Source organism: Oncorhynchus kisutch, linkage group LG20, assembly GCF_002021735.2.
Source record: "Oncorhynchus kisutch isolate 150728-3 linkage group LG20, Okis_V2, whole genome shotgun sequence".
NCBI lineage: Eukaryota > Metazoa > Chordata > Actinopteri > Salmoniformes > Salmonidae > Oncorhynchus > Oncorhynchus kisutch.
In genome coordinates this window covers 33312937-33326741 of record NC_034193.2, presented here as the reverse complement: position 1 = coordinate 33326741, position 13805 = coordinate 33312937, and the positions used below count along the sequence as shown (strand labels likewise).

General features: G+C 38.9%; 8 non-coding genes across 8 annotated transcripts; all 8 read right to left on the bottom strand.

The window, feature by feature from the left end:
• Positions 1-547: 547 nt before the first annotated feature.
• trnar-ucg (transfer RNA arginine (anticodon UCG)) lies at positions 548-620 on the bottom strand. The gene has a single exon. It is a non-coding gene; the product is annotated as a tRNA-Arg (tRNA).
• A 922-nt stretch (positions 621-1542) lies between these two features.
• trnar-ucg (transfer RNA arginine (anticodon UCG)) lies at positions 1543-1615 on the bottom strand. Its single transcript has one exon. It is a non-coding gene; the product is annotated as a tRNA-Arg (tRNA).
• A 3634-nt stretch (positions 1616-5249) lies between these two features.
• trnar-ucg (transfer RNA arginine (anticodon UCG)) lies at positions 5250-5322 on the bottom strand. The gene has a single exon. It is a non-coding gene; the product is annotated as a tRNA-Arg (tRNA).
• Positions 5323-6244: 922 nt separating this feature from the next.
• trnar-ucg (transfer RNA arginine (anticodon UCG)) lies at positions 6245-6317 on the bottom strand. Its single transcript has one exon. It is a non-coding gene; the product is annotated as a tRNA-Arg (tRNA).
• Positions 6318-7239: 922 nt separating this feature from the next.
• Positions 7240-7312, bottom strand: trnar-ucg (transfer RNA arginine (anticodon UCG)). The gene has a single exon. It is a non-coding gene; the product is annotated as a tRNA-Arg (tRNA).
• A 2278-nt stretch (positions 7313-9590) lies between these two features.
• trnar-ucg (transfer RNA arginine (anticodon UCG)) lies at positions 9591-9663 on the bottom strand. Its single transcript has one exon. It is a non-coding gene; the product is annotated as a tRNA-Arg (tRNA).
• Positions 9664-11305: 1642 nt separating this feature from the next.
• Positions 11306-11378, bottom strand: trnal-uag (transfer RNA leucine (anticodon UAG)). The gene has a single exon. It is a non-coding gene; the product is annotated as a tRNA-Leu (tRNA).
• A 1283-nt stretch (positions 11379-12661) lies between these two features.
• On the bottom strand, positions 12662-12734 carry trnar-ucg (transfer RNA arginine (anticodon UCG)). Its single transcript has one exon. It is a non-coding gene; the product is annotated as a tRNA-Arg (tRNA).
• Positions 12735-13805: the final 1071 nt, after the last annotated feature.

Here is a 13805-nt window from a genome sequence, read left to right as displayed (position 1 = left end):
ACAAGTAAGAAGAGACCTTTTCCCTCAATCTTGCGATGCCGAATCAGACACAATATTTCTCAGGGCTTTCAGTCTTAGATTATAAAAGTTGAAGAACAGTGTCCAAGCTTTTCAAAGCAATGAGACCAATGCCTTATTTCGGGAATTTGCAAACATGTTCAAATTAGCTTAGCTAATGAAATTAAACGACCACGAAGGGACTCAAACCCTCAATCTTCTGGTTCGAAGTCAGACGCCTTATCCATTAGGCATCGCAGTCTATGTGATACATCCCTATTTGACATCATACAGACTTTGAAATATGCCACAGTAGACATCAAAGTTGTGAACCTGTCCGAATGAGGAAAGCTAGTGATATTTAACAAGTAAGAAGAGACCTTTTCCCTCAATCTTGCGATGCCGAATCAGACACAATATTTCTCAGGCCTTTCAGTCTTAGATTATAAAAGTTGAACAACAGTGTCCAAGCATTTCAAAGCAATGAGACCAATGCCTTATTTCGGGAATTTGTAAACATGTTCAAATTAGCTGAGCTAATGAAATTAAACGACCACGAAGGGACTCGAACCCTCAATCTTCTGATTCGAAGTCAGACGCCTTATCCATTAGGCCACGCAGTCTATGTGATAACTCCCTATTTGACATCATACAGACTTTGCTATGCAACAGTAGACATCAAAGTTGTGAACCTGTCCGAATGAGGAAAGCTAGTGATATTTAACAAGTAAGAAGAGACCTTTTCCCTCAATCTTGCGATGCCGAATCTGACACAATATTTCTCAGGCCTTTCAGTCTTAGATTATAAAAGTTGAACAACAGTGTCCAAGCTTTTCAAAGCAATGAGACCAATGCCTTATTTCGGGAATTTGCAAACATGTTCAAATTTTCTGAGCTAATGAAATTAAACGACCATGAAGGGACTCGAATGCTCAATCTTCTGATTCGAAGTCAGACGCCTTATCCATTAGGCCACGCAGTCTATGTGATACATTCCTATTTGACATCATACAGACTTTGCTATGCCACAGTAGACATCAAAGTTGTGAACCTGTCCGAATGAGGAAAGCTAGTGATTTTTAACAAGTACAAAGATACTCTTTCCTTCAATCTTGTGATGCAGATTCAGACACAATCATTCTCAGGCCTTGCAGTCTTAGATTATTAAAGTTGAACAACAATGTCCAAGCTTTTCAAAGCAACAAGACCAATGCCTTATTTAGGGAAATTGCAAACATGTACGAATTAGCTGAGCTAATGAAATTAAATGACCCTATTTGACATCATACAGACTTTGCTATGCCACAGTAGACATCAAAGTTGTGAACCTGTCCGAATGAGGAAAGCTAGTGATATTTAACAAGTAAGAAGAGACCTTTTCCCTCAATCTTGCGATGCCGAATCAGACACAATATTTCTCAGGCCTTTCAGTCTTAGATTATAAAAGTTGAAGAACAGTGTCCAAGCTTTTCAAAGCAATGAGACCAATGCCTTATTTCGTGAATTTGTAAACATGTTCAAATTAGCTGAGCTAATGAAATTAAACGACCACGAAGGGACTCGAACCCTCAATCTTCTGATTCGAAGTCAGACGCCTTATCCATTAGGCCACGCAGTCTATGTGATAACTCCCTATTTGACATCATACAGACTTTGCTATGCAACAGTAGACATCAAAGTTGTGAACCTGTCCGAATGAGGAAAGCTAGTGATATTTAACAAGTAAGAAGAGACCTTTTCCCTCAATCTTGCGATGCCGAATCAGACACAATATTTCTCAGGCCTTTCAGTCTTAGATTATAAAAGTTGAACAACAGTGTCCAAGCTTTTCAAAGCAATGAGACCAATGCCTTATTTCGGGAATTTGCAAACATGTTCAAATTTGCTGAGCTAATGAAATTAAACGACCATGAAGGGACTCGAACGCTCAATCTTCTGATTCGAAGTCAGACGCCTTATCCATTAGGCCACGCAGTCTATGTGATACATTCCTATTTGACATCATACAGACTTTGCTATGCCACAGTAGACATCAAAGTTGTGAACCTGTCCGAATGAGGAAAGCTAGTGATTTTTAACAAGTACAAAGATACTCTTTCCTTCAATCTTGTGATGCAGATTCAGACACAATCATTCTCAGGCCTTGCAGTCTTAGATTATTAAAGTTGAACAACAATGTCCAAGCTTTTCAAAGCAACAAGACCAATGCCTTATTTAGGGAAATTGCAAACATGTACGAATTAGCTGAGCTAATGAAATTAAATGACCCTATTTGACATCATACAGACTTTGCTATGCCACAGTAGACATCAAAGTTGTGAACCTGTCCGAATGAGGAAAGCTAGTGATATTTAACAAGTAAGAAGAGACCTTTTCCCTCAATCTTGCGATGCCGAATCAGACACAATATTTCTCAGGCCTTTCAGTCTTAGATTATAAAAGTTGAACAACAGTGTCCAAGCTTTTCAAAGGAATGAGACCAATGCCTTATTTCGGGAATTTGCAAACATGTTCAAATTAGCTGAGCTAATGAAATTAAACGACCACGAAGGGACTCGAACACTCAATCTTCTGATTCGAAGTCAGACGCCTTATCCATTAGGCCACGCAGTCTATGTGATACATTCCTATTTGACATCATACAGACTTTGCTATGCCACAGTAGACATCAAAGTTGTGAACCTGTCCGAATGAGGAAAGCTAGTGATATTTAACAAGTAAGAAGAGACCTTTTCCCTCAATCTTGCGATGCCGAATCAGACACAATATTTCTCAGGCCTTTCAGTCTTAGATTATAAAAGTTGAACAACAGTGTCCAAGCTTTTCAAAGCAATGAGACCAATGCCTTATTTCGGGAATTTGCAAACATGTTCAAATTAGCTTAGCTAATGAAATTAAACGACCACGAAGGGACTCGAACCCTCAATCTTCTGGTTCGAAGTCAGACGCCTTATCCATTAGGCATCACAGTCTATGTGATACATCCCTATTTGACATCATACAGACTTTGAAATATGCCACAGTAGACATCAAAGTTGTAAACCTGTCCGAATGAGGAAAGCTTGTGATATTTAACAAGTAAGAAGAGACCTTTTCCCTCAATCTTGCGATGCCGAATCAGACACAATATTTCTCAGGCCTTTCAGTCTTAGATTATAAAAGTTGAACAACAGTGTCCAAGCTTTTCAAAGCAATGAGACCAATGCCTTATTTCGGGAATTTGCTAACATTTTCAAATTTTCTGAGCTAATGAAATTAAACGACCATGAAGGGACTCGAACGCTCAATCTTCTGATTCGAAGTCAGACGCCTTATCCATTAGGCCACGCAGTCTATGTGATACATTCCTATTTGACATCATACAGACTTTGCTATGCCACAGTAGACATCAAAGTTGTGAACCTGTCCGAATGAGGAAAGCTAGTGATTTTTAACAAGTACAAAGATACTCTTTCCTTCAATCTTGTGATGCAGATTCAGACACAATCATTCTCAGGCCTTGCAGTCTTAGATTATTAAAGTTGAACAACAATGTCCAAGCTTTTCAAAGCAACAAGACCAATGCCTTATTTAGGGAAATTGCAAACATGTACGAATTAGCTGAGCTAATGAAATTAAATGACCCTATTTGACATCATACAGACTTTGCTATGCCACAGTAGACATCAAAGTTGTGAACCTGTCCGAATGAGGAAAGCTAGTGATATTTAACAAGTAAGAAGAGACCTTTTCCCTCAATCTTGCGATGCCGAATCAGACACAATATTTCTCAGGCCTTTCAGTCTTAGATTATAAAAGTTGAACAACAGTGTCCAAGCTTTTCAAAGGAATGAGACCAATGCCTTATTTCGGGAATTTGCAAACATGTTCAAATTAGCTGAGCTAATGAAATTAAACGACCACGAAGGGACTCGAACACTCAATCTTCTGATTCGAAGTCAGACGCCTTATCCATTAGGCCACGCAGTCTATGTGATACATTCCTATTTGACATCATACAGACTTTGCTATGCCACAGTAGACATCAAAGTTGTGAACCTGTCCGAATGAGGAAAGCTAGTGATATTTAACAAGTAAGAAGAGACCTTTTCCCTCAATCTTGCGATGCCGAATCAGACACAATATTTCTCAGGCCTTTCAGTCTTAGATTATAAAAGTTGAACAACAGTGTCCAAGCTTTTCAAAGCAATGAGACCAATGCCTTATTTCGGGAATTTGCAAACATGTTCAAATTAGCTTAGCTAATGAAATTAAACGGCCACGAAGGGACTCGAACCCTCAATCTTCTGGTTCGAAGTCAGACGCCTTATCCATTAGGCATCACAGTCTATGTGATACATCCCTATTTGACATCATACAGACTTTGAAATATGCCACAGTAGACATCAAAGTTGTAAACCTGTCCGAATGAGGAAAGCTTGTGATATTTAACAAGTAAGAAGAGACCTTTTCCCTCAATCTTGCGATGCCGAATCAGACACAATATTTCTCAGGCCTTTCAGTCTTAGATTATAAAAGTTGAACAACAGTGTCCAAGCTTTTCAAAGCAATGAGACCAATGCCTTATTTCGGGAATTTGCTAACATTTTCAAATTTTCTGAGCTAATGAAATTAAACGACCATGAAGGGACTCGAACGCTCAATCTTCTGATTCGAAGTCAGACGCCTTATCCATTAGGCCACGCAGTCTATGTGATACATTCCTATTTGACATCATACAGACTTTGCTATGCCACAGTAGACATCAAAGTTGTGAACCTGTCCGAATGAGGAAAGCTAGTGATTTTTAACAAGTACAAAGATACTCTTTCCTTCAATCTTGTGATGCAGATTCAGACACAATCATTCTCAGGCCTTGCAGTCTTAGATTATTAAAGTTGAACAACAATGTCCAAGCTTTTCAAAGCAACAAGACCAATGCCTTATTTAGGGAAATTGCAAACATGTACGAATTAGCTGAGCTAATGAAATTAAATGACCCTATTTGACATCATACAGACTTTGCTATGCCACAGTAGACATCAAAGTTGTGAACCTGTCCGAATGAGGAAAGCTAGTGATATTTAACAAGTAAGAAGAGACCTTTTCCCTCAATCTTGCGATGCCGAATCAGACACAATATTTCTCAGGCCTTTCAGTCTTAGATTATAAAAGTTGAAGAACAGTGTCCAAGCTTTTCAAAGCAATGAGACCAATGCCTTATTTCGGGAATTTGCAAACATGTTCAAATTAGCTTAGCTAATGAAATTAAACGACCACGAAGGGACTCGAACCCTCAATCTTCTGATTCGAAGTCAGACGCCTTATCCATTAGGCCACGCAGTCTATGTGATAACTCCCTATTTGACATCATACAGACTTTGCTATGCAACAGTAGACATCAAAGTTGTGAACCTGTCCGAATGAGGAAAGCTAGTGATATTTAACAAGTAAGAAGAGACCTTTTCCCTCAATCTTGCGATGCCGAATCAGACACAATATTTCTCAGGCCTTTCAGTCTTAGATTATAAAAGTTGAACAACAGTGTCCAAGCTTTTCAAAGCAATGAGACCAATGCCTTATTTCGGGAATTTGTAAACATGTTCAAATTAGCTGAGCTAATGAAATTAAACGACCATGAAGGGACTCGAACGCTCAATCTTCTGATTCGAAGTCAGACGCCTTATCCATTAGGCCACGCAGTCTATGTGATACATTCCTATTTGACATCATACAGACTTTGCTATGCCACAGTAGACATCAAAGTTGTGAACCTGTCCGAATGAGGAAAGCTAGTGATTTTTAACAAGTACAAAGATACTCTTTCCTTCAATCTTGTGATGCAGATTCAGACACAATCATTCTCAGGCCTTGCAGTCTTAGATTATTAAAGTTGAACAACAATGTCCAAGCTTTTCAAAGCAACAAGACCAATGCCTTATTTAGGGAAATTGCAAACATGTACGAATTAGCTGAGCTAATGAAATTAAATGACCCTATTTGACATCATACAGACTTTGCTATGCCACAGTAGACATCAAAGTTGTGAACCTGTCCGAATGAGGAAAGCTAGTGATATTTAACAAGTAAGAAGAGACCTTTTCCCTCAATCTTGCGATGCCGAATCAGACACAATATTTCTCAGGCCTTTCAGTCTTAGATTATAAAAGTTGAAGAACAGTGTCCAAGCTTTTCAAAGCAATGAGACCAATGCCTTATTTCGGGAATTTGCAAACATGTTCAAATTAGCTTAGCTAATGAAATTAAACGACCACGAAGGGACTCGAACCCTCAATCTTCTGATTCGAAGTCAGACGCCTTATCCATTAGGCCACGCAGTCTATGTGATAACTCCCTATTTGACATCATACAGACTTTGCTATGCAACAGTAGACATCAAAGTTGTGAACCTGTCCGAATGAGGAAAGCTAGTGATATTTAACAAGTAAGAAGAGACCTTTTCCCTCAATCTTGCGATGCCGAATCAGACACAATATTTCTCAGGCCTTTCAGTCTTAGATTATAAAAGTTGAACAACAGTGTCCAAGCTTTTCAAAGCAATGAGACCAATGCCTTATTTCGGGAATTTGCAAACATGTTCAAATTTTCTGAGCTAATGAAATTAAACGACCATGAAGGGACTCGAACGCTCAATCTTCTGATTCGAAGTCAGACGCCTTATCCATTAGGCCACGCAGTCTATGTGATACATTCCTATTTGACATCATACAGACTTTGCTATGCCACAGTAGACATCAAAGTTGTGAACCTGTCCGAATGAGGAAAGCTAGTGATTTTTAACAAGTACAAAGATACTCTTTCCTTCAATCTTGTGATGCAGATTCAGACACAATCATTCTCAGGCCTTGCAGTCTTAGATTATTAAAGTTGAACAACAATGTCCAAGCTTTTCAAAGCAACAAGACCAATGCCTTATTTAGGGAAATTGCAAACATGTACGAATTAGCTGAGCTAATGAAATTAAATGACCCTATTTGACATCATACAGACTTTGCTATGCCACAGTAGACATCAAAGTTGTGAACCTGTCCGAATGAGGAAAGCTAGTGATATTTAACAAGTAAGAAGAGACCTTTTCCCTCAATCTTGCGATGCCGAATCAGACACAATATTTCTCAGGCCTTTCAGTCTTAGATTATAAAAGTTGAAGAACAGTGTCCAAGCTTTTCAAAGCAATGAGACCAATGCCTTATTTCGGGAATTTGTAAACATGTTCAAATTAGCTGAGCTAATGAAATTAAACGACCACGAAGGGACTCGAACCCTCAATCTTCTGATTCGAAGTCAGACGCCTTATCCATTAGGCCACGCAGTCTATGTGATAAGTCCCTATTTGACATCATACAGACTTTGCTATGCAACAGTAGACATCAAAGTTGTGAACCTGTCCGAATTAGGAAAGCTAGTGATATTTAACAAGTAAGAAGAGACCTTTTCCCTCAATCTTGCGATGCCGAATCAGACACAATATTTCTCAGGCCTTTCAGTCTTAGATTATAAAAGTTGAACAACAGTGTCCAAGCTTTTCAAAGCAATGAGACCAATGCCTTATTTCGGGAATTTGCAAACATGTTCAAATTTGCTGAGCTAATGAAATTAAACGACCATGAAGGGACTCGAACGCTCAATCTTCTGATTCGAAGTCAGACGCCTTATCCATTAGGCCACGCAGTCTATGTGATACATTCCTATTTGACATCATACAGACTTTGCTATGCCACAGTAGACATCAAAGTTGTGAACCTGTCCGAATGAGGAAAGCTAGTGATTTTTAACAAGTACAAAGATACTCTTTCCTTCAATCTTGTGATGCAGATTCAGACACAATCATTCTCAGGCCTTGCAGTCTTAGATTATTAAAGTTGAACAACAATGTCCAAGCTTTTCAAAGCAACAAGACCAATGCCTTATTTAGGGAAATTGCAAACATGTACGAATTAGCTGAGCTAATGAAATTAAATGACCCTATTTGACATCATACAGACTTTGCTATGCCACAGTAGACATCAAAGTTGTGAACCTGTCCGAATGAGGAAAGCTAGTGATATTTAACAAGTAAGAAGAGACCTTTTCCCTCAATCTTGCGATGCCGAATCAGACACAATATTTCTCAGGCCTTTCAGTCTTAGATTATAAAAGTTGAAGAACAGTGTCCAAGCTTTTCAAAGCAATGAGACCAATGCCTTATTTCGGGAATTTGCAAACATGTTCAAATTAGCTTAGCTAATGAAATTAAACGACCACGAAGGGACTCAAACCCTCAATCTTCTGGTTCGAAGGAAGACGCCTTATCCATTAGGCATCGCAGTCTATGTGATACATCCCTATTTGACATCATACAGACTTTGAAATATGCCACAGTAGACATCAAAGTTGTGAACCTGTCCGAATGAGGAAAGCTAGTGATATTTAACAAGTAAGAAGAGACCTTTTCCCTCAATCTTGCGATGCCGAATCAGACACAATATTTCTCAGGCCTTTCAGTCTTAGATTATAAAAGTTGAACAACAGTGTCCAAGCATTTCAAAGCAATGAGACCAATGCCTTATTTCGGGAATTTGTAAACATGTTCAAATTAGCTGAGCTAATGAAATTAAACGACCACGAAGGGACTCGAACCCTCAAACTTCTGATTCGAAGTCAGACGCCTTATCCATTAGGCCACGCAGTCTATGTGAAAGCTCCCTATTTGACATCATACAGACTTTGCTATGCAACAGTAGACATCAAAGTTGTGAACCTGTCCGAATGAGGAAAGCTAGTGATATTTAACAAGTAAGAAGAGACCTTTTCCCTCAATCTTGCGATGCCGAATCAGACACAATATTTCTCAGGCCTTTCAGTCTTAGATTATAAAAGTTGAACAACAGTGTCCAAGCTTTTCAAAGCAATGAGACCAATGCCTTATTTCGGGAATTTGCAAACATGTTCAAATTTTCTGAGCTAATGAAATTAAACGACCATGAAGGGACTCGAACGCTCAATCTTCTGATTCGAAGTCAGACGCCTTATCCATTAGGCCACGCAGTCTATGTGATACATTCCTATTTGACATCATACAGACTTTGCTATGCCACAGTAGACATCAAAGTTGTGAACCTGTCCGAATGAGGAAAGCTAGTGATTTTTAACAAGTACAAAGATACTCTTTCCTTCAATCTTGTGATGCAGATTCAGACACAATCATTCTCAGGCCTTGCAGTCTTAGATTATTAAAGTTGAACAACAATGTCCAAGCTTTTCAAAGCAACAAGACCAATGCCTTATTTAGGGAAATTGCAAACATGTACGAATTAGCTGAGCTAATGAAATTAAATGACCCTATTTGACATCATACAGACTTTGCTATGCCACAGTAGACATCAAAGTTGTGAACCTGTCCGAATGAGGAAAGCTAGTGATATTTAACAAGTAAGAAGAGACCTTTTCCCTCAATCTTGCGATGCCGAATCAGACACAACATTTCTCAGGCCTTTCAGTCTTAGATTATAAAAGCTGAAGAACAGTGTCCAAGCTTTTCAAAGCAATGAGACCAATGCCTTATTTCGGGAATTTGTAAACATGTTCAAATTAGCTGAGCTAATGAAATTAAACGACCACGAAGGGACTCGAACCCTCAATCTTCTGATTCGAAGTCAGACGCCTTATCCATTAGGCCACGCAGTCTATGTGATAACTCCCTATTTGACATCATACAGACTTTGCTATGCAACAGTAGACATCAAAGTTGTGAACCTGTCCGAATGAGGAAAGCTAGTGATATTTAACAAGTAAGAAGAGACCTTTTCCCTCAATCTTGCGATGCCGAATCAGACACAATATTTCTCAGGCCTTTCAGTCTTAGATTATAAAAGTTGAACAACAGTGTCCAAGCTTTTCAAAGCAATGAGACCAATGCCTTATTTCGGGAATTTGCAAACATGTTCAAATTTGCTGAGCTAATGAAATTAAACGACCATGAAGGGACTCGAACGCTCAATCTTCTGATTCGAAGTCAGACGCCTTATCCATTAGGCCACGCAGTCTATGTGATACATTCCTATTTGACATCATACAGACTTTGCTATGCCACAGTAGACATCAAAGTTGTGAACCTGTCCGAATGAGGAAAGCTAGTGATTTTTAACAAGTACAAAGATACTCTTTCCTTCAATCTTGTGATGCAGATTCAGACACAATCATTCTCAGGCCTTGCAGTCTTAGATTATTAAAGTTGAACAACAATGTCCAAGCTTTTCAAAGCAACAAGACCAATGCCTTATTTAGGGAAATTGCAAACATGTACGAATTAGCTGAGCTAATGAAATTAAATGACCCTATTTGACATCATACAGACTTTGCTATGCCACAGTAGACATCAAAGTTGTGAACCTGTCCGAATGAGGAAAGCTAGTGATATTTAACAAGTAAGAAGAGACCTTTTCCCTCAATCTTGCGATGCCGAATCAGACACAATATTTCTCAGGCCTTTCAGTCTTAGATTATAAAAGTTGAACAACAGTGTCCAAGCTTTTCAAAGCAATGAGACCAATGCCTTATTTCGGGAATTTGCAAACATGTTCAAATTAGCTTAGCTAATGAAATTAAACGACCACGAAGGGACTCAAACCCTCAATCTTCTGGTTCGAAGGAAGACGCCTTATCCATTAGGCATCGCAGTCTATGTGATACATCCCTATTTGACATCATACAGACTTTGAAATATGCCACAGTAGACATCAAAGTTGTGAACCTGTCCGAATGAGGAAAGCTAGTGATATTTAACAAGTAAGAAGAGACCTTTTCCCTCAATCTTGCGATGCCGAATCAGACACAATATTTCTCAGGCCTTTCAGTCTTAGATTATAAAAGTTGAACAACAGTGTCCAAGCATTTCAAAGCAATGAGACCAATGCCTTATTTCGGGAATTTGTAAACATGTTCAAATTAGCTGAGCTAATGAAATTAAACGACCACGAAGGGACTCGAACCCTCAATCTTCTAATTCGAAGTCAGACGCCTTATCCATTAGGCCACGCAGTCTATGTGATAACTCCCTATTTGACATCATACAGACTTTGCTATGCCACAGTAGACATCAAAGTTGTGAACCTGTCCGAATGAGGAAAGCTAGTGATATTTAACAAGTAAGAAGAGACCTTTTCCCTCAATCTTGCGATGCCGAATCAGACACAATATTTCTCAGGCCTTTCAGTCTTAGATTATAAAAGTTGAACAACAGTGTCCAAGCTTTTCAAAGGAATGAGACCAATGCCTTATTTCGGGAATTTGCAAACATGTTCAAATTAGCTGAGCTAATGAAATTAAACGACCACGAAGGGACTCGAACCCTCAATCTTCTGATTCTAAGTCAGACGCCTTATCCATTAGGCCACGCAGTCTATGTGATACATTCCTATTTGACATCATACAGACTTTGCTATGCCACAGTAGACATCAAAGTTGTGAACCTGTCCGAATGAGGAAAGCTAGTGATATTTAACAAGTAAGAAGAGACCTTTTCCCTCAATCTTGCGATGCCGAATCAGACACAATATTTCTCAGGCCTTTCAGTCTTAGATTATAAAAGTTGAACAACAGTGTCCAAGCTTTTCAAAGCAATGAGACCAATGCCTTATTTCGGGAATTTGCAAACATGTTCAAATTAGCTTAGCTAATGAAATTAAACGACCACGAAGGGATTCGAACCCTCAATCTTCTGGTTCGAAGTCAGACGCCTTATCCATTAGGCATCGCAGTCTATGTGATACATCCCTATTTGACATCATACAGACTTTGAAATATGCCACAGTAGACATCAAAGTTGTAAACCTGTCCGAATGAGGAAAGCTAGTGATATTTAACAAGTAAGAAGAGACCTTTTCCCTCAATCTTGCGATGCCGAATCAGACACAATATTTCTCAGGCCTTTCAGTCTTAGATTATAAAAGTTGAACAACAGTGTCCAAGCTTTTCAAAGAAATGAGACCAATGCCTTATTTCGGGAATTTGCAAACATTTTCAAATTTGCTGAGCTAATGAAATTAAACGACCATGAAGGGACTCAAACGCTCAATCTTCTGATTCGAAGTCAGACGCCTTATCCATTAGGCCACGCAGTCTATGTGATACATTCCTATTTGACATCATACAGACTTTGCTATGCCACAGTAGACATCAAAGTTGTGAACCTGTCCGAATGAGGAAAGTTAGTGATTTTTAACAAGTACAAAGATACTCTTTCCTTCAATCTTGTGATGCAGATTCAGACACAATCATTCTCAGGCCTTGCAGTCTTAGATTATTAAAGTTGAACAACAATGTCCAAGCTTTTCAAAGCAACAAGACCAATGCCTTATTTAGGGAAATTGCAAACATGTACGAATTAGCTGAGCTAATGAAATTAAATGACCCTATTTGACATCATACAGACTTTGCTATGCCACAGTAGACATCAAAGTTGTGAACCTGTCCGAATGAGGAAAGCTAGTGATATTTAACAATTAAGAAGAGACCTTTTCCCTCAATCTTGCGATGCCGAATCAGACACAATATTTCTCAGGCCTTTCAGTCTTAGATTATAAAAGTTGAACAACAGTGTCCAAGCATTTCAAAGCAATGAGACCAATGCCTTATTTCGGGAATTTGTAAACATGTTCAAATTAGCTGAGCTAATGAAATTAAACGACCACGAAGGGACTCGAACCCTCAATCTTCTGATTCGAAGTCAGACGCCTTATCCATTAGGCCACGCAGTCTATGTGATAACTCCCTATTTGACATCATACAGACTTTGCTATGCCACAGTAGACATCAAAGTTGTGAACCTGTCCGAATGAGGAAAGCTAGTGATATTTAACAAGTAAGAAGAGACCTTTTCCCTCAATCTTGCGATGCCGAATCAGACACAATATTTCTCAGGCCTTTCAGTCTTAGATTATAAAAGTTGAACAACAGTGTCCAAGCTTTTCAAAGCAATGAGACCAATGCCTTATTTCGGGAATTTGCAAACATTTTCAAATTTGCTGAGCTAATGAAATTAAACGACCATGAAGGGACTCAAACGCTCAATCTTCTGATTCGAAGTCAGACGCCTTATCCATTAGGCCACGCAGTCTATGTGATACATTCCTATTTGACATCATACAGACTTTGCTATGCCACAGTAGACATCAAAGTTGTGAACCTGTCCGAATGAGGAAAGTTAGTGATTTTTAACAAGTACAAAGATACTCTTTCCTTCAATCTTGTGATGCAGATTCAGACACAATCATTCTCAGGCCTTGCAGTCTTAGATTATTAAAGTTGAACAACAATGTCCAAGCTTTTCAAAGCAACAAGACCAATGCCTTATTTAGGGAAATTGCAAAAATGTACGAATTAGCTGAGCTAATGAAATTAAATGACCCTATTTGACATCATACAGACTTTGCTATGCCACAGTAGACATCAAAGTTGTGAACCTGTCCGAATGAGGAAAGCTAGTGATATTTAACAAGTAAGAAGAGACCTTTTCCCTCAATCTTGCGATGCCGAATCAGACACAATATTTCTCAGGCCTTTCAGTCTTAGATTATAAAAGTTGAACAACAGTGTCCAAGCTTTTCAAAGCAATGAGACCAATGCCTTATTTCGGGAATTTGCAAACATGTTCAAATTAGCTGAGCTAATGAAATTAAACGACCACTGAAGGGACTCGAACGCCTCAATCTTCTGATTCGAAGTCAGACGCCTTATCCATTAGGCCACGCAGTCTATGTGATACATCCCTATTTGACATCATACAGACTTTGATATGCCACAGTAGACATCAAAGTTGTGAACCTGTC